A 5,997-nucleotide genomic window follows, 5' to 3' on the forward strand; every position below is an offset into this window, starting at 1 on the left:
ATGGGAAATGGACATACTTGGTATTTGTCTTGTTCCAGTTTTTCTTCTTTAAAACCAAAAAGCAAGGGTTGATAAACTGGATGGGGACTGAAGCGCCAGTGTTTGAGATAGAAGGCAACAGTCAATTCTTGAGCAGCACCTAGTGGTAACTGATACTTTTTAATCTCCTTGGCTATTTGCATTGCATGTAAGCTTATCTACTTTGTAATTTGTCAAATTTTAGAATGCAAAAACAGCAATTTTCTTAGAATGGAGTTTCTTATATAGTCATTCCTCAGCAGACACTGGCAATTGCTCCCAGGACTCCTGCATATACCAAAATCCATGCATACTCAAATTCTGTAGTTGGCTTTGCAGAACCTACATATAGGAAAAGTTGACCCTCCATACGCTTGGGTTTTCACATCCTGTGAATACTCTATTTTCAATCTGCGTTTGGTTGAAAAAATTCCTCATGTAAGTGGACTCATGCAGTTCAAACCTGAGTTTTTCAAGGGTCAGACTGTATTTTGATTAATGGTAGGCCATGCTTTACAGATATTCAGAGGTGCTTTAGTGTTTTAAAACTCATCGCAAAGATTTGTTTCATGGGAATTTGATCAATTTTCTTACTGATTACCCTTTACAGTTTAACATTCTGTGTACCACCATTTGCCTTTCATTTTTTAATCCCTGTCAATATTGAGTCCTGTGTGCAGTGCTTCAGTTATATTATTTTACTTAACCCTGGGATGATGATAGGGACCATGATTTATCCAAGGTCGTAGATCTTGTAAGTGGTAGAACTAGGACACTAATCCTTGGTGTGTCTGACTTCATAGCCTGTGCTTTTAACAGCTGTTCAACTGTCCTTGGTAATCATGTGAAATATTTTGTTTTGTGTCTCCTTCACAGTAGTTATTTGCTGGTCAGCTATTGGGAATCTACAGGTGGCCAAGAAAGGAACGGATGGACATCTGGAGTATGTGGTGCTGAGTAGTCTGTATCATTTGGATCCACCAGGGGGAGTGCTGAGAACTATTAATAGTTTCTTATTCCTAAGAGTAGCTGGCTGCCTTTAGGTACAACCAAAGGCCTCCACAAACTAAGGTCTCAGACTGGTTTGTTTGTTTGTTTCCCAGCTGTCAGGCTAAGCATTTTTTTTTTTTTTTTTTGAGACAGAGTCACTCTGTCCCCCAGGCTGGAGTGCAGTGACACAATCTCGGCTCACTGCAAGCCTCCGCCTCCCAGGTTCCAGCGATTCTGCCTCAGCCTCCCAGGTAGCTGAGATTATAGGCATGTGCCACTATGCCCGGCAACTTTTTGTATTTTTAGTAGAGACGGGGTTTCACCATGTTGGCCAGGCTGGTCTCAAACTCCTGATCTCAGGTGATCCGCCCACCTCGGCCTCCCAAAGTGCTAGGATTACAGGCATGAGCCACCGCACCCAGCCAGGTTTCATCTTTGGTAGTTGATTGACCAAGCCCTGTTTATTGAAAACATCATCCATTTTCCAGTGCCTTGCACTGCGACTTTTGTCATAAATCAGATGTGTTCACAGGGGTCTGTTTCTGGGCTCTTTTGCATGTCCCATTATCCTATTTGTCTGCTTGTACCAATATTGCACTTTTTTCCTTTTTTTTTTTTTTTTTTTTTTTGAGATAGAGTCTTGCTCTGTCGCCCAGGCTGGAGTGCAGTGGCATGATCTCGGCTCACTGTGACCTCTGCCTTAGGGTTCAAGTGATTCTCCTGCCTCAGCCTCCTCAAGTAGTTGGGACTACAGGCGCATGCCACCACACCCAGCTAATTTTTGTATTTTTAGTAGAGATGGGGTTTTGCCATTCTGGCCAGGCTGGTCTTGAACTCCTGACCTCAGGTGATCTTCCCATCTTGGCCTCTCAAAGTGCTAGGATTACAGGCGTGAGCCACCGTGCCCGGCCTTCACATTTTCTTAATTAGTATAGCTTTGTAACAAGTCTTTATTTCTTGATTTCTGTTAAAAAAAAGTCTTCCCTCCAGTTTTGTACTTCAAGATTGTCTTGGCTATTCATTTTTTGTTTGTTTGAACAGGGTCTTGTTGTCACCCAGGCTGGAGTGCAGTGGTATGATCATGGTTCACTGCAGCCTCAACCTCCCAGGTTCAAGTGATCCTCCCACCTAGGCCTCTTGAGTAGCTGGGACAACAGTAGCTTGCCACAACACCTGGCTAATTTTTGTATTTTCTGTAGAGATGGAGGTCCTACTATGTTGCCCAGGCTGGTCTTGAACTCCTGGGCTCAAGTGATCCTCCCAGCTAGGCCTCCCAAAGTGCTGGGATTACAGGCGTGAGCCACTGAGGCTGGCCTCTTGGCTGTTCTTGATCCTTTGCATTTTGGCATAAATTTTAGGATCAGTTCGTTAGTTTCACACATGCACACACAAATCTCCAAGTATTTTTGATTAAGTTTACAATGACCAGAGATAATTTGGAAAAACTGATATCTGCATGGTATATCTTATTTTTTAAAGGTTTTTCTTAATTTTTATATAAAGGTCTTCCACCTCTTCCAAAAGATTTATTCCTGGGTTTTTTTAAGTTTTGACATTTCCGGGTAAATGTCATTTTTCAGATTGCATTTTTATTTCTTCTCATATCTAGAAGTGAATTGATATTTAATAGTTTATAGACTTCAGAAGATTTTTTTATATACATAATTATGTAATCTGTGAACGATGACTTTTATTTCAAATTCTTACAATTTTTATTTATTTTTCTTGCCTGATTACACTTACTAGGACCTTCGGTACAATGCTGAATATATAGATGGTGAAAAGTGGGCATCTTTGTCCCCTAGTATCTGGTGGGGGGGGGGTTCAATATTTCACCATTAAGTATGCTGTAGGTTTGTTGTAAATTCCACTTATTAGGTAGAAAAAGATTCCTTCTGTTACTAGTTTGCTGAGTTTTTTTTAAGCTTGAATTTTATCAAATGCTTTTATGTCGAGATGGTTACATAGGTCTCTTTCTTTATTCTGTTAATGTGTGAATTACATTTCTTGATTTCCAATGTTAAACCAGCCATGCGTTGTAAGAATAAAGTAAATTTGACCATGATATTTTTTATATGTAGGTGGATTTTTGCATGAATATTCATAAGACAGATTTGCCTTGTATTTTCATTTCTCATAATGTGCTTGTTAAGGTGTTGGTGTCAAGATTATTCTGGCCTTATTGAATGCATTGGCAAGTCGTCTTGTTTTCTATGCTCTGGAAGAGTGTGGGTAAAATAGGGTTATTTCTTCCTTGATGATTGGAAGAATTCATTGTTGAAGCCATCTGAGCCTGGAATTGTCATTTTGGTTTGTGGGAATGCTTTTAATTATAGATGTAGTTTCTTTCAGATATGTGGGGTTTTCAGATCTTTCTGGTTGCTTTGTATCAGTTTTGGAAAATTATTAGAAGTGTGTCCATTTTATCTAAAATTAAAATTTTATTTACAAGAAGTTCATAATTTTATCTTGTGACTATTTATTTATTTATTTAGAGACAGAGTCTTGCTCTGTCGCCCAGGCTGGAGTGCAGTGGTGCAATCTCAGCTCATTGCAACCTCCGCCTCCCAGGTTCCATCGATTCTTCTGCCTCAGCCTCCTGAGTAGCTGGGGCTATGGGCGCGCACCACCATGCCCAGCTAAGTTTTGTATTTTTAGTAGAAACGGGGTTTCACCGTGTTGGCCAGGATGGTCTCAATCTCTTGACCTCGTGATCTGCCCGCCTCAGCCTCCCAAAGTGCTGGGATTACAGGTGTGAGCCACCGCGCCTGGCCGACTTTTTATTTCTAATTAGGGTCTGTATAGTAATATCTGCCTTTTGTTACTGATATTGGGTGATTTGTATCTTTTTTGCTTTCAGTATTTTGCAGTCAGTCTTTTCAGGGGTTTATTAATTAGTCTTTTCAAGTAATTATTTGCTTTATTTTTCTCTTTTATAAGGTTTTTCCTGCTTTTTAAAATTATTATTGTTATTTTTTTTGAGACAGAGTCTTGCTCTGATGCCAGGCTGGAGTGCAGTGGCGCGATCTCGGTTCACTGCAACCTCCGCCTCCCGGGTTCAAGCAATTCTCCTGCCTCAGCCTCCTGAGTAGCTGGGACTACAGGCATGTGCCACCATGCCCAGCTAATTTTTATATTTTTAGTAGAGATGGGGTTTCACCATGTTGGCCAGGATAGTCTCGATCTCTTGACCTCGTGATCCACCTGCCTCAGCTTCCCAAAGTGCTGGGATTACAGGCGTGACCCACTGCGCCCAGCACTTTTTCCTATATTTTTAATAAAAAACTCTTCAGTGGTGGTCGTTAACCTTGGCTTCCAATTCAGAATCAGCTGTGTCACTTTAAAAAATACAGCTGCCAAGTCCTCAACCCTATGGATACTGTAGGGTTGGTTGTTAGACTTGGGCTGGGCCACTGATGCTTTTATGGTTTAAAAAGCATCACAGGTGATTCTGATATACAGTCACAATTGAGACCTACTCATTCATATAACTTTCTTTTATTTTTCTTTTCTGAAACTGTCTCATTCTGTCACCCAGGCTGGAATGCAGTGGCATGGTCATGGCTCACTACCGCCTCGACCTCCTGGGCTCAAGCGATCCTCCTGCTTCAGCCTCCTGAATAGCTGGGACTACAGGCATGAGCCACCATGCCTGGCCTATAGAACTTTTATACCTACTAAAAAAAAAAAAAAGGATTTTACATTATCATCAACACTTTATGGTTTTATAAAAAGTCTGTAGAACCTCCTTCAATGATAGATTAAATGTTACATATCTTTTAAATTAATACTTTTTATCTTCTGCACATTCTTCATGTTAAACTTGACTCTAGTGGAGATATAGAAATATATATATAATTTTCTGTATAATTAGCCTTTCCTTTAATTACCCAAAACCCGTCAGTTCCTTAAGGTTTTCTCATAAGTTGAAGTTCTGAGCTAATCAATCATTACATAACTTTTTCCTGAGCCTTTAAAAAAATTCTCTACCTTCTTTTTAAGTTGTTGAACAATAAACTGACACATTGATTTACTATAAGTCTGAGTAGAACTGGCTTAAGAGAGGGGTATGTGTGTGTGTGTATAGTAAAGGGACACAAGCATAGGTGAGAAGAGATTTTAAGGATGTTAACATGTCTTCCTTTTAGCACCCTTGGCTTGGGCACAGTGGCTCACGCCTGTAATACCATCACTTCGGGAGGCCAAGTGGGGTGGATCACTTGAGGTCAGGAGTTCAAGACCAGTCTGGCCATCACAATGAAAGCCCATCTCTACTAAAAATACAAAAATTAGCCAGGTGTGGTGGTGGGCACCTGTAATCCCAGTACTTGGGAGGCTGAGGCAGGAGAATCGCTTGAACCTGGGAGGCGGAGGTTGTAGTGAGCCGAGATCTCACCACTGCACTCCAGTCGGGACAGAGTGAGACTCTGTCTCAAAACAAAACAGCACCTTTGATTGCTGCATTGCCCATTAAGTTGCTGGCTAGTTATGATGACCCCTCAATCTCCTTGTTGTGTTATCTGATTGCCATTTATAGACAAGAGAATAGAATCTATTCCAGGAATGGGTCCAACAAGGGACAAACCTGGCCTCTTTCCTTTTAAAAAGAAGATAAGCCTGGGTTGTCCCTGCTATCCCAGCAGGACAAGAAATTATCATAATTAATGAGTAGGAATATTAACTTTGAGTACAAGTAGAGGTTAGAAACTATCTGAAGAATTTAGATGACTTGGAATTGATAAGCTGGCACAAAAGTGGTACCCAGGCTCATGCCTGTAATCCCAGCACTTCGGGAGGACGAAGCGGGCGGATCATGAGGTCAGGAGATCGAGACCATCCTGGCTCACACGGTGAAACCCTGTCTCTAATAAAAATACAAAAAATTAGCTGGGCATGGTGGCGAGTGCCTGTAGCCCCAGCTACTCGGGAGGCTGAGGCAGGAGAATGGCGTGAACCCAGGAGGTGGAGCTTGCAGTGAGCCGAGATTGC

This window comes from Nomascus leucogenys, chromosome 15 (genome assembly GCF_006542625.1).
Source record: "Nomascus leucogenys isolate Asia chromosome 15, Asia_NLE_v1, whole genome shotgun sequence".
Lineage (NCBI taxonomy): Eukaryota > Metazoa > Chordata > Mammalia > Primates > Hylobatidae > Nomascus > Nomascus leucogenys.